Source organism: Bos indicus, chromosome 12, assembly GCF_029378745.1.
Source record: "Bos indicus isolate NIAB-ARS_2022 breed Sahiwal x Tharparkar chromosome 12, NIAB-ARS_B.indTharparkar_mat_pri_1.0, whole genome shotgun sequence".
Lineage (NCBI taxonomy): Eukaryota > Metazoa > Chordata > Mammalia > Artiodactyla > Bovidae > Bos > Bos indicus.
Genome location: NC_091771.1, coordinates 74,196,156 through 74,210,719, shown reverse-complemented (window position 1 = coordinate 74,210,719; position 14,564 = coordinate 74,196,156). Strand labels below are relative to the sequence as shown.

Below are 14,564 nucleotides of genomic sequence, written 5' to 3'. Positions count from 1 at the left end.
AAGCAGCAGTGTAGGCAGACCCGGAGCTCTCCCACTGGGAGAGGAGCCATTGAGTATTCCTCTGCCAGAACTGTCCACCAAGGAGTGGGTTCCCTGGTGTAACCTGTCACCTACCGTATGGGTTCATGAAATACACTGTTTTGGCACTATCCTTGGCTCTGCATCAACTATGAGAATGCAGGTAATCAGCCCTGGTGTCCTTGAGACACTGTGTTCATAAAGCCACCATCACAGATCCATAGGCACAGGTCCACTGAAATAGTTTCAGGACTACAGTATTTGCTCATGGAATATTATTCAGCCTCATAAAAGAAGGAAATTTTGAGGCATGCTACAATGCAGAAAAACCTTGAGGTCATTGTGCTAAGTGAAATAAAACAGTCACAAATGACAAATACTGTATGATTCTACTAATATGAGGTACCTAGTGTAGTCAATTCATGGAGACAGAAACAAGAAAGAGGATTAGCAGGAATTGTAGGGACGAAGGGGAGGGGAGTAGTTGTTTAATGGGTACAGAGTTTCAGTTTTTCAAGATGAAAGAAATTCTGTGCCTGGATAGAAATGATGGCTCTATGACAATGAGAATGTGTTTAATACCACTGAACTGTATGTACACTTAAAGTGGTTAAGTAGAAAATTCTATGTGTATTTTACTGTAATTTAGGGCTTCTCTTGTGACTCAGCTAGTAAAGAATCTGCCTGCAATGGGGGATACCTGGGTTCAATCCCTGGGTTGGGAAGATCCCTTGGAGAAGGGAAAGGCTACCCACTCCAGTATTCTGGCCTGAAGAATTCCATGGACTGTACAGTCCATGGGGTCACAAAGAGTCAGACACGACTGAGTGACTTTCACCAGAATTTAAATTAAAAAAAAAATTCAGGAAAAATTGGAAGAAATTTTCAGCACACAAAATCTGTATTTTAAGAGTCTCTCTGGCTATTAGATTTATCACTTAGTGATAATAGTAGGAAATAAATAGATGATCAAAACCATACACAGGAAAAAGAAATAGAAAAAGGCAAAATGGTTGTCTGAGGAGGCCTTACAAATAGCTGAGAAAAGAAGAGAAGCTAAAGGCAAAGGAGAAAAGGAAAGATATACCCATTTGAATGCAGAGTTCCAGAGAATAGCAAGAAGAGATAAGAGAGCCTTTTAAAGCACACAATGCAAAGAAATAGAGGAAAACAACAGAATGGGAAAGACTAGATATCTCTTCAAGAAAATTAGAGACACCAAGGGAACATTTCATGCAAAGATACCCACAGTAAAAGACATAAATGGTATGGACTTAACAGAAGCAAAATATATTAAGAAAAGGTGGCAAGAAAACACAGAATAACTATACAAAAAAGATCTTAATGACCTGGATAATTGTGACTGTATAATCACTCACCTAGAGCCAGACATCCTGAAGTGTGAAGTCAAGTGGGTCTTAGGAAGAGTCACTATGAAAAAAAAAAAAAAAAAAATAGTGGAGGTGGTGGAATTCCAGCCAAGCTGTTTCAAAGCCTCAAAGATGATGCTGTGAAAGCATTGCACTCAATATGCCAGAAAATTTGGAAACTCAGCAGTGGCCACAGGACCGGAAAAGGTCAGTTTTCATCCCAATCCCAAAGAAGGGCAATGCCAAGAAATGTTCAAACTAATGCACAGTTGTATTCATTTCACATGCTAGCAAAGTAATGCTCAAAACCCTTAAAGCTAGGCTTCAACAGTACATGAACCATGCACTTCCAGATGTCCAAGCTGGATTTAGAAAAGGCAGAGTAACCAGAGATCAAATTGCTAACATCCATTGGATCACAGAAAAAAAAAAAAAAAAAAGAATTCCAGAAAAAAATCTACTTCTGCTTCACTGGCGATGTTAAAGACTGTGTTCATCACAAAAAACTAGAAAATTCTTGAGATGGGAATACCAGGCCACCTTGCCTGCCTCCTGAGAAACCTGTATGCAGGCCAGGAAGCAACAATTAGAACTGGACATGGAACAACAGACTTAGGAAACGGAGTACGTCAAGGCTGTATATTGTCACCCTGCTTATTTAACTTATATGCAGAGTACATCATGTGAAATGCCTGACTGGATGAAGTACAAACTGAAATCAAGCTTGCTGGGAGAAATATCAATAACCTCAGATATGCAGATGACACCACCCTTATGGTAGAAAGAGAAGAGGAACTAAAGAGCCTCTTGATGAAGGCAAGAGTGAAAGTAAAAGAGGAGAGTGAAAAAGCTGGATTAAAACACAAAATTCAAAAAATAAAGATCATGGCATCTGGTCTCATTACTTCATAGCAAATAGATAGGGAAACAATGGAAACAGTGACAGACTTTAGTTTCTTGGGCTCAAAAATCACTGCAGATGGTGACTGCAGCCATGAAATTAGAAGAAGCTTGCTCCTTGGAAGAAAAGCTATGACTAACCTAGACAACATATTAAAAAGCAGAGACATTACTTTGTCTACCAAGATCTGTATAGTCAAAGCTCTAATTTCTCCAGTAGTCATGTACAGATGTGAGAGCTGGACAATAAAAAAAGGCTGAGTGCTGTATAACTGATTCCTTCCAACTATGGAGGTGGAGAAGACTGTTGAGACTCCCTTGGACAGCCAGAAAATCAAACCAGTCAATCCTAAAGGAGATCAGTCCTGAATATTCATTGGAAAGACTGATGTTGAAGCTGAAACTCCAATACTTTGGCCATCTGTTGCAAAGAGCTGACTCATTTGAAAAGACCCTGATGCTGGGAAAGATTGAAGACAGGAGGAGAAGGGGACAACAGAGGATGAGATGGTTAGATGGCATCACAGACTCAATGGAAATGAGTTTGAGCAAATTCTGGGAGATGGTCAAGGACAGGGAAAGCTGACATGCTGCAATCCATGGGGTGGCAGAGTCAGTGGTGACCGCATGACTGAACAAGAAGAGCAAAATGAGTTTAAATTCCCAAGATTTATGTTTTGATTATACCCATCTTTGAAATGGGCCAGATGAAATTAGTTTTGGAAATAATTAGCATGTCTGCAAGGTACTTTTATGTCCATAGATGAAAGGATCTATAAATATGCCCTGTTAATGCTTCTTGATAAGAAAAGGTTGTGTGCTTGTGTACATAAAAGTACTCTATAAATAAAGATATAACACTGGATGATTCTTGGCTCTGCAAGTAATGTTTTGGCAGTACATCTGAGCAAAGATTAAATACCCCTTGACATCACCAGGTTTTGAATTTGTTCCATCAGTTTCCAGTCTACATTTGGTTCTGCTCTAGGTACACACTCCAGAGAGTTTGCTTACAAAACATTATTAAGCTTTGTATCCACCAACCATTGTAAACACAGAACCTTTATATGCTTTTATTTCCAATGCACAGTATTGGTTGATTCAAGAGAGAGAATCTGAAGAGATCCTGCAATGTATGAAAAGTCCAAGAAAGTCATTCAGGAGGCAGCCAGTGATAGAGTGTTTAAGAGTGTAAACCAAGTATCAACATGACCCATATTTTTATTTCTGCTCTGCCTCATATGACTATGGGGCCTTGATGAAGTCACTCAGCTTCTAAGGTTCATTGTCCTGGTCCTTAAACCAGTTCTAGAAATTACTGCTGCGCAGATTTGTTGTGAAGATATAACTGGATAAGAAAAGAATTGTGGCCCATTTCTAGTTCTTAGGAATCCTCAGTAAGTAGCAGCTCTTACTGTCCTTAAGGATCAGGGCACTGACCTTTCCAATATTACTTCTAGTTAATTAAAAAGATCAACAAATTCTGGACTGATTTTGCTGTTTAATTTCTGTTTATATTTTTGTGGTTTGGGGTGATTTTCTTTACACTTATTATTTATAGTGTAAAGCACATTGTTTATATAAATTTAAAGAGTGAAGGGGAAAAGATTAGCAAAATAGGAGTTTTAGGGAAAGGCAAAACAGAAAAATCTGTCTTTGCTATAAGGAACAAGAGGAAAGGATATCACTTCCTTTTTATCTTTTGATTTCTTGCTCCCGTCCTATAACGTTCTTTCCTGACCACCACCCTGTACTTTCCAGTCCCCCATGAAGATCTCTGGTATTTTTTTTAGCCCTCCCCATATTCTTGACTATTTTCTTCCTCTCCCTGAGGACAGGGCCTCTGTTTCTCATTTCTGCTGCTCTAGGGTTTGTTGCAGGCCCTGACAAGTTACACAGGTATTAATAATAATCCCTAACATTTGTGGAATCCTTAGCTCTGGGAGTTGGTGATGGACAGGGAAGCCTGGCATGCTGCAGTCTGTGGGGCCGCAAAAAGTTGGACATGTCTGAGTGACTGAACTGAACTAACACATTTTAACATGTTCCCTGGTGCTCAGGTGGTAAATAATCCGCCTGCAGTGTGGGACACCTGGGTTCAATCCCTGGGTTGGGAAGACGCCCTGAAGAGAAAGGCTACTCACTCCAGTATTCTGGAGTGACCATGGGGTCACAAAGAGTTGCACACGACTGAGTGATTTTCACTTTAGCATGTTTTACCCTCTTTCTCTACCATCTCCCACTTTTTGCTCACAGGAATTCTATGATTATCCTTATCTTACAGATTTTAAAACTGGGGCTCTGGAAACTTAACTTACCAAGGGGAAAAGCCTGGACTTTTAATTTAGAGAGATTCCCAACTCCAGAATCCAGCAGGAGAAAATCTGATACTGTGGCTACCTGAAGTTACTTGTCTCAGAGCAGAAAACTTAGAATCCTCTTTCCCCAAACAAATAGGAAGCAGTGATGGTTGTTTTCTCAACACCTTGATTTAGGAGTACTAGGAAGCTGAGTTCAGAATCTGCAAAGCGGGAGCCCAGTGCTGTTTCTTTGAGTCGCCCCACTTAGGTGACCCAGGTCTGCATCATCTTCCCTGACTCCCTCTGCCCTGTCATCCTGTGAGCAACAGCAGCTTCCAGGGTGGTCTCTCTCTCCCCCATCACTAGTGACCCCACCACGAACAGGTCAGAAATGGGGACATAACAACAAGGACTTGCCTAGGAACCAGAGTCAGGGGAGTGGTGACATAGACCTTCAGTCCTGGAGTCTTAGGGGGAACCTTCAAAGATAAATACTGTATAATCTTAGAAAGGTACTCCTCAATTTGTGTTCGAGATTTCAGGAAAAAAGCAAACTATGAAAGTACTTCCTAGATAATTTCGTTAAACAAAATAGATAGCTGAAGTCTGTGCATCCTTTGTGCTCAGAATATGAAGTAGTTAAGTATATTTCCCAGAAAGAACACCATGTTGAGATTGTATCCAGGGAGTATCTGCTTATCTGGAAGGATCTGGAAAATGAATTTCAAAACTTCTTTGGATGATATTCTACACATAGAAGCCCTTATCCTATTGGCACAAAGAAGATGTTTTCAACTGAAGTGAGACTGCAAGTGAATTCAATATTTATGATTATAGCCTACAGGTTGGCAAAGATCAACAGCATCTTTAATGGTTAAATAGACTCATTTTTATATTTGATATTCCCCCCAACTCTTTTAAATCAAAGCAAAAGCTAAGTATTTTTTACACAGCCCATTCTGCTCTTGGGTATTTCCATTCCAAGAGTTTTCTTCAGAAGGTTGAAGAAGGTGAACCAGAGCTGTTCTGACTTCTCTGATATATTCTTGATATACTTTAGTGGAGGGCAGGTTCTTGCTTTGGGACAGAAATGATGAGGATAAAGATTGTGCTTTGTGTGCCTTATTTGTAATCACTTGTATAGTTTTTGTCTTGGTTCTGGGTCATTTTAACCTTCAGTTAGTGGTTAGGGTTTCTTTTCAACATAGTTTATAGTCTTTCTTCCAGCAGCATATATAAAGGTCCAGTAAGACTGCAGCTTTCAGTCTGCAATTATGTTGAAGGCTTATCAATTTATTGCACTAAATGCTCTGATTCAGAGTGGCTATTTTTGGGTAAGACACCTAAACTGACCTTGTGTTATGTTTGTAACAAAGGAAAAATAAGTACTGAATATGACACAGTGAATTACATTTTGAAAAATATAATCTTTAAACCATGATGAAAAAATAGTTTTGAAACTAATGTTTCATTTAAATTGTTACATTGAATGTTTTCCTGACTGTTGTCCCAGCCAACTCTTATTCAATGAGGTTTATTTGTACTTTCAGAAAAAAAATATACATGGGCCAATAAATGTAGTGTATATTTACATGAAGGTTGTATGTTCTACTGTTGCAGAAAGGAACCCCTTCCAGGGCCCGAAAGTGGGCTCTTGTCTAACACTTGGAAATGAGTTGTCTGAGGAGACACATGTGCTGACAAAGCAAGAGATTTTATTGGGAAAGGGCACCCAGGTGGAGAGCAGTAGGGTAAGGGAACCCAGGAGTATAGCTCTGCCATCTGGCTCTCAGTCTTGGGTTTTATGGTGATGGGTTAGTTTCTGGGTTGTCTTTAGCCAGTCATTCTGATTCAGAGTGCTTCCCGGTGGTGCATGCCTCGTTCAGCCAAGATGGATGCCAAAGAGAAGGATTCTGGGAGGCGGTCAGACATGTGGAGTCTCCTTTTGACCTTTCCTGAACTCTTCCTGTTGGTGGTGTCTTATTAGTTCCGTGATCCTTACCAGGACCTCATGCAAATAGTTACTATGGTGACCGGCCAGGGTAGGCGGTGTCAGTGTGCTTCCTCTAACACTACCATAAATCTCTACACTGCTGTGTCCTTCACTATAAACACTTATACACTTATTCATAAAATTAGTTTATTTATATGATTACTTAGAGGTAGGTACTTTAAATAATATCTACTGAGAAATGATCATTGGGAATTCCCAGGTGCTCCAGTGGTTAGAACTCTGTGCTCTCACTGCTATGGCCCTGGTTCAGTCCCTGATTGGGAAATTAGGATCCAACAAGCTGAGTGGTGCCAAAAAAAATAAAAGATCATTAATTTGACCCTTATCTGCCCTTGCAGTATGTGTCATTGTGAGCAGTTTTATTAGCTTTTATCTGGTAGGTGATGAAAGAAGAATGAGTAGAAACCAAAGTGAACACTACACATAAAACACATTCACATATTCAAATAAATATTGTTCACAAATGGCCTTGGTGATTTCAGGCAAAATAAAGCTTCAATCAGTTACTATTTTTATAAACCATTCTTTTCATTCAACATGTTTTCATTAAAGTTTTGCTGATTTTTGAAATATATATTTGGCATGTCATAACAAGGAGAAATATTCTTCTTTACTAAACTATGTTCTTCCATCTAATAATGCTAAGTAAGCCCACATAATTGCCAAATATATCCTTTCAGACTGACAGTGTAGACTTAAATGAGAGCATATATTGCAATGGAAAATGCTGAAACAAATTTTTTTTTTAAGTATGTGACAATCAGCAGTGGTTGGTGATAATTAGCAGAATATTTTTAGGGCCAACAGAGTGTCTAGGGGCTCTGTTTAAAGCTCAGTATGAAGCAGCTGCAGATGTTGGTTAGGGGCTCAGAAGTGAGGGACTCCCTCTGCTGCAAAGACTCCAATTTTAGTCTCCTAGTTTTTGATGAGCTTCGTCTGCTTCAAGGAGTTTCCTAGAGAGAAGGTGAGGGAGGTGACAATAGAGGGAGACCCTCATTACAAAATAGACCCTGATTACAAACTAGACCCTGACTGAACTTTTTTTAAAGTCTTTATTAAATTTGTTGCTATGTCAAGACCATCCCCACGGAAAAGAAAAGCAAAAAAGCAAAACCGCTGTCTAGGGAGGCCTTACAAATAGCTGTGAAAAGAAGAGAATCAAAAAGCAAAGGAGAAAAGAAAAGATATAAACATCTGAATGCAGAGTTCCAAAGAATAGCAAGAAGAGATAAGAAAGCTTTCCTCAGTGATCAATGCAAAGACATAGAGGAAAAAAACAGAGTGGGAAAGACTAGAGATCTCTTCAAGAAAATTAGAGATACCAAGGGAACATTTCATGAAAACATGGGCTCGATAAAGGACAGAAATGGGATGGACCTAACACAAGCAGAAGATATTAAGAAGAGATGGCAAGAATACACAGAAGAACTATACAAACAAGTACTTCATGACCCAGATAATCACGATGATGTGATCACTGACCTAGAGCCAGACATCCTGGAATGTGAAGTCAAGTGGGATTTAGAAAGCATCACTATGAACAAAGCTAGTGGAGGTGATGGAATTCGAGTTCAGCTATTTCAAATCCTGAAAGATGATGCTGTGAAAGTGTTGCACTCAATATGCCAGCCAATTTGGAAAACTCAGCAGTGGCCACAGGACTGGAAAAGGTCAGTTTTCATTCCAATCCCAAAGAAAGGCAATGCCAAAGAATGCTCAAACTAACGCACAATTGCACTCATCTCACACACTAGTAAAGTAATTCTCAAAATTCTCCAGGCCAGGCTTCAGCAATACATGAACCGTGAACTTCCAGATGTTCAAGCTGGTTTTAGAAAAGGCAGAGGAACCAGAGATCAAATTGCCAACATGCACTGGATCATGGAAAAAGCAAAAGAGTTCCAGAAAAACATCTCTTTCTGCTTTATTGACTATGCCAAAGCCTTTGACTCTGTGGATCACAATAAACTGTGGAAAATTCTGAAAGAGATGGGAATACCAGACCACCTGATCTGCCTCTTGAGAAATTTGTATGCAGGTCAGGAAACAACAGTTAGAAGTGGACATGGAACAACAGACTGGTTCCAAACAGGAAAAGGAGTACGTCAAGACTGTATATTATCACCCTGCTTATTTAACTTATATGCAGAGTACATCATGAGAAACGCTGGACTGGAAGAAACACAAGCTGGAATCAAGATTGCCGGGAGAAATATCAATAACCTCAGATATGCATATGACACCACCCTTATGGCAGAAAGTGAAGAGGAACCAAAAAGCCTCTTGATGAAAGTGAAAGTGGAAAGTGAAAAAGTTGGCTTAAAGCTCAACATTCAGAAAACAAAGATCATGGCATCCGGTCCCATCACTTCATGGGAAATAGATGGGGAAACAGTGGAAACAGTGTCAGACTTTATTTTTGGGGGCTCCAAAATCACTGCAGATGGTGACTGCAGCCATGAGATTAAAAGACACTTACTCCTTGGAAGGAAAGTTATGACCAACCTAGACAGCATATTCAAAAGCAGAGACGTTACTTTGCCAACAAAGGTCCATGTAGTCAAGGCTATGGTTTTTCCTGTGGTCATGTATGAATGGGAGAGTTGGACTGTGAAGAAGGCTGAGCGCTGAAGAATTGATGCTTTTGAACTGTGGTGTTGGGTCTTGAGAGTCCCTTGGACTACAAGGAGATCCAACCGGTCCATTCTGAAGGAGATCAGCCCTGGGATTTCTTTGGAAGGAATGATGCTGAAGCTGAAACTCCACTATTTTGACCACGTCATGCACAGGATGATCCACGACAGAGGATGAGATGGCTGGATGGAATCACTGACTCGATGTTGTTTCTGCTTTACGTTCCTGTTTTTGGTCACAAGGCAGATGGAATCTTAGCTCCCTCAGTCAGTCATTTCAGTCACTCAGTCGTGTCTGACTCTTCGCGACCCCATGAATCGCAGCACGCCAGGCCTCCTTGTCCATCACCAACTCCCAGAGTTCACTCAGACTCACATCCATCGAGTCAGTATGCCATCCAGCCATCTCATCCTCTGTCGTCCCCTTCTCCTCCTGCCCCCAATCCCTCCCAGCATCAGACTCTTTTCCAATGAGTCAACTCTTCACATGAGGTGGCCAAAGTACTGGAGTTTCAGCTTTAGCATCATTCCTTCCAAAGAAATCCCAGGGCTGATCTCCTTCAGAATGGACTGGTTGGATCTCCTTGCAGTCCAAGGGACTGTAAAGAGTCTTCTCCAACACCAAAGTTTAAAAGCATCAATTCTTCGGTGCTCAGCCTTCTTCACAGTCCAACTCTCACATCGATACATGACCACAGGAAAAACCATAGCCTTGACTAGATGGATCTTTTTTGGCAAAGTAATGTCTCTACTTTTGAATATGCTATCTAGGTTGGTCATAACTTTCCTTCCAAGGAGTAAGCGTCTTTTAATTTCATGGCTGCAGTCACCATCTGCAGTGATTTTGGAGCCCCCCAAAATAAAGTCTGACACTGTTCCCACTGTTTCCCCATCTATTTCCCATGAAGTGATGGGACCAGATGCCATGATCTTTGTTTTCTGAATGTTGAGCTTTAAGCCAACTTTTTCACTTTCCACTTTCACTTTCATCAAGAGGCTTTTTAGTTCCTCTTCACTTTCTGCCATAAGGGTGGTGTCATATGCATATCTGAGGTTATTGATATTTCTCCCGGCAATCTTGATTCCAGCTTGTGTTTCTTCCAGTCCAGCGTTTCTCATGATGTACTCTGCATATAAGTTAAATAAGCAGGGTGACAATATACAGTCTTGATGTACTCCTTTTCCTATTTGGAACCAGTCTGTTGTTCCATGTGCATTTCTAATTGTTGCTTCCTGACCTGCATACAAATTTCTCAAGAGGCAGATCAGGTGGTCTGGTATTCCCATCTCTTTCCGAGTTTCCCACAGTTTATTGTGATCCACAGAGTCAAAGGCTTTGGCATAGTCAATAAAGCAGAAAGAGATGTTTTTCTGGAACTCTCTTGCTTTTTCCATGATCCAGTGCATGTTGGCAATTTGATCTCTGGTTCCTCTGCCTTTTCTAAAACCAGCTTGAACATCTGGAAGTTCACGGTTCATGTATTGCTGAAGCCTGGCCTGGAGAATTTTGAGAATTACTTTACTAGCATGTGAGATGAGTGCAATTGTGGGTTAGTTTGAGCATTCTTTGGCATTGCCTTTCTTTGGGATTGGAATGAAAACTGACCTTTTCCAATCCTGTGGCCACTGCTGAGTTTTCCAAATTGGCTGGCATATTGAGTGCAACACTTTTACAGCATCATCTTTCAGGATTTGAAATAGTTCAACTGGAATTCCATCACCTCCACTAGCTTTGTTCGTAGTGATGCTTTCTAAATCCCACTTGACTTCACATTCCAGGATGTCTGGCTCTAGGTCAGTGATCACACCATCATGATTATCTGGGTCGTGAAGATCTTGTTTTTATAGTTCTTCTGTGTATTCTTGCCATCTCTTTTTAACATCTTCTGTTTCTGTTAGATCCATCCCATTTCTGTCCTTTATCGAGCCCATGTTTTCATGAAATGTTCCCTTGGTATCTCTAATTTTCCTGAGGAGATCTCTAGTCTTTCCCATTCTGTTGTTTTCCTCTATTTCTTTGCATTGATCACTGAGGCATCAAACCTGCATTCCCTGCATTGGAAGGTGAAGGCTTAACCACTGGAGTTTGAACTTTGAGTGGGTTCCCCTGATTGAACTTTGAGTGGGTTCTTTATGCCTGTTCTCTTGAAGCACCAAATATGTTAATGTGTTGTTGTTGTTCAGTCACTCAGTCATGTCCAGCTCTTTGTGACCCCATGGGCTGTAGCGGGCCAGACTCCTCTGTCCATGAGATTTCGCAAGCAATAATACTGCCATTTCCTTCTCCAGGGGATCTTACCAACCTAGGGATCAAGTGCTCTCCTGCACTGGCAGGTAGACTCAGTACCACTGAGCAATCATCCACCTTTTAAAAACAAAGCAATTTAATATTTTTCAAAAATTAGCTTAGGTAACACCTCTCTAGAGTGTACTTTGAAAACCAGATGGCACTTTATCAAACCCTAGCCCTCTTATGGGATGTGAATTTGCCCTTTGAAAGGAGCCTAAAGGAAAATATATTCTGGTCACATAAGCTATGATGGGCAAAGAAACATTCTTGTAGTTATAAACATAAAGGCCTGGTCTTTCTTCTCCTTGTTGGGCTAAAAGCTGGTTCCTTTAGGTGGCCTCTTTCAGTCCCTTTATCTCCTCAAACACTAGTTCTCAAAGGGTCTCTCATCTTGAGCCCAGAGCAGAATCCTGTCCATAGTTTAGGTTCCTGGGGGAAAGTAGAGGAGAATCAGAGGAGAGGGATGAATATTGGGCACCAGACTCCCCTTGCTTGGCCATGTCATTTGTGTAAACCTCATGGAAATAGCTAAAAGAAGAGAAATCATCTGGCTTGTTAGAATCTTAGAGTTGAAAATTAGAAAGGGTAACAAGTTGTTATTGTTGTTTTTTTAAATCTAAGCCAGAATGGTATTCCTCTGATCAGGAACTCATACCATGCTTAGATGGTTGTTTATTCTTTGACCCTAAATTCAAGTTTTAAAGAAACCTTAAATTTGGTCTCAGGATTTTTCAGTTCAAGTCACTAATTTTGACATGTCATATGGCTACTGATTTTCATTGCTTTTTTGGGTATATCAGCCACTTAATCAACCTTCTGCAAATGAAGGTTAAAGTTAAATGACTTTTTGATTTTAGATTTTGCTTAGGGATACATCTTGTTTTGGTGGCACACTGTGTGTTTTCTGCATCCATTTCTCTCTCACCAGACTTGAAATAATGACAAAAGGGAAGGAAGGTAGAGGAGGCTGAGTGTCATTCTTCTTCATGGCTGGGGAAAAGAAATGTCTGTCTTCCTCATGTTTCTTCTCAGGCTTTTATGAAGTGAGGAGGAACAGTGCAGTTTGAGGCTGGTGATTCTGAGCAGTTCCAGGCACTTGTGGAAGAGTCAGATTTTTTCTTGTTCCTACACCCCCGTTCTGCACTGTGCACTGAAAGGAGCCAATTGCACTCTTCTCTGTTGCTTGTATTCTGTGGCCTGGCTTATTAGAGCCTTCCAGAAGAAAACTTAAATGGCTTACATGAGCTTATGTATAAGATTCTCTCCTGAAACCCAGGAAGATATTTTATTTCCAGAATAATTTACTTGTGGCTCCCCCTAAAGTAGATGAATAGGAAGAACTATTTACATTAAAATAATTTTATTATGATACAGGTCACAATAGGTTTCAGGTCATCCTGACCTTGCAGTTAGTAATGAGGTTCTGTGAGGCAGATCATCTGACACATAGGTGAGAGAAGTGGGGACCAGCTGATGCAGACTCAAAGGTGATCTCTACATGGACAGAGGGACCTTCAGTTCAGTTCAGTCACTCAGTTGTGTCTGCCTCTTTGAGACCCCATGAACTGCAGCACACCAGGCTTCCCTGTCCATCACCAACTCCCGAAGCTTGCTCAAACTCATGTCCATTAAGCTGGTGATGCATCCAACCATCTCATCCTCTGTCATCTCCTTGTCCTCTTGCCTTTAATCTTTCCCAGCATCAGGATCTTTTCCAAGGAGTTCTTTGCATGGGGTGGCCAAAGTATTGGTTTCAGCTTCAGCATTGGTACTTCCAATGAACATTCAGGACTGATTTCCCTTAGGATGGACTGGTTTGATCTCCTTGCAGTCCAAAGGACTCTCAAGAGTCTTCTCCCACACCAAAGTTCAAAAGCATCAATTCTTCGGCCCTAAGACTTGTTGCTGCTGCTGCTGCTAAATCGCTTCAGTCGTGTCTGACTCTGTGAGACCCCATAGACAGCAGCCCACCAGGCTCCCCTGTCCATGGGATTTTCTAGGCAAGAGTACTGGAGTGGGGTGCCATTGCCTTCTCCAAAGAGAAGCCTTAGGCCCCAGTAATTGACATTCTCTTTGCATGTGTAGAGATGTTTCATTCACAGATATGGAAAGATTCCAGATCCTGGGAAGACTGGTTTACCAGTAGAGAAAATAACCTGATCTTTCTTCAGTGCCAATGTGAAACTATTTATTAGTTCTGCTTTGAGGCACAAACCTAAAAGGTTATGGCTGTGAGCTGTGAACGGTGCCAATATTCTTGGTTTCCAGGGGAAAGAATTGCAATCCAGGACCAAAGACGACCACTTTTGACCACTCAGAGCTTTTGTGTAGCAGAGTTTTTTTTAACATAACAGGGACAGAGAAACCTTCCAGCAAAAGATGCTGGAAAGGCGGGCCTAGGAGAGTAAGTACCCTCTTGCTATTCTTTAGCAAGGCATTATATATTGTTCAGTTCAGTTCAGTTCAGTCGCTCAGTTGTGTCTGACTCTTTTCGACCCCATGAATCGCACCACGCCAGGCCTCCCTGTCCATCACCAACTCCTGGAGTTCACTCAGACTCATGTCCATTGGGTCAGTGATGCCATCCAGCCATCTCATCCTCTGGCGTCCCCTTCTCCTCCTGCCCCCAATCCCTCCCAGCATCAGAGTCTTTTCCAGTGAGTCAACTCTTCGCATGAGGTGGCCAAATTACTGGAGTTTCAGCTTTAGCATCATTCCTTCCAAAGAAATCCCAGGGCTGATCTCCTTCAGAGTGGACTGGTTGGATCTCCTCGAGATGCTAATCATAGATAAAAGAAAAACAAGGCTGGCTGATAGAACTGCACCAGGCCCCTCTCCCATAACATACATTCTGAGATAGCCTCTGCAGGATGGGAGCAGTCTCCCACTGAAGTATCTCTGGGTGAGATAAATTGTATCCATAAAGCAGCTGACATTAGTTTTTAAAGAAAAGCAGGTTTCTAAAAAAGATAGATTGTTTTATTCACATAGCTTAAGACAGGATATTTCCTTGAGCAAGATATACTGTTTTGCTGAGCA

The 14,564-nt window shown here is 41.1% G+C and overlaps 1 protein-coding gene across 1 annotated transcript in view; it reads left to right on the top strand.

Annotated features, from left to right (window-relative positions):
- LOC139186162 (ATP-binding cassette sub-family C member 4-like) overlaps nucleotides 1-14,564 on the top strand; it is a 183,774-nt gene that overhangs the window by 129,978 nt on the left and 39,232 nt on the right. The gene's annotated exons all lie outside the window — the stretch shown is intronic.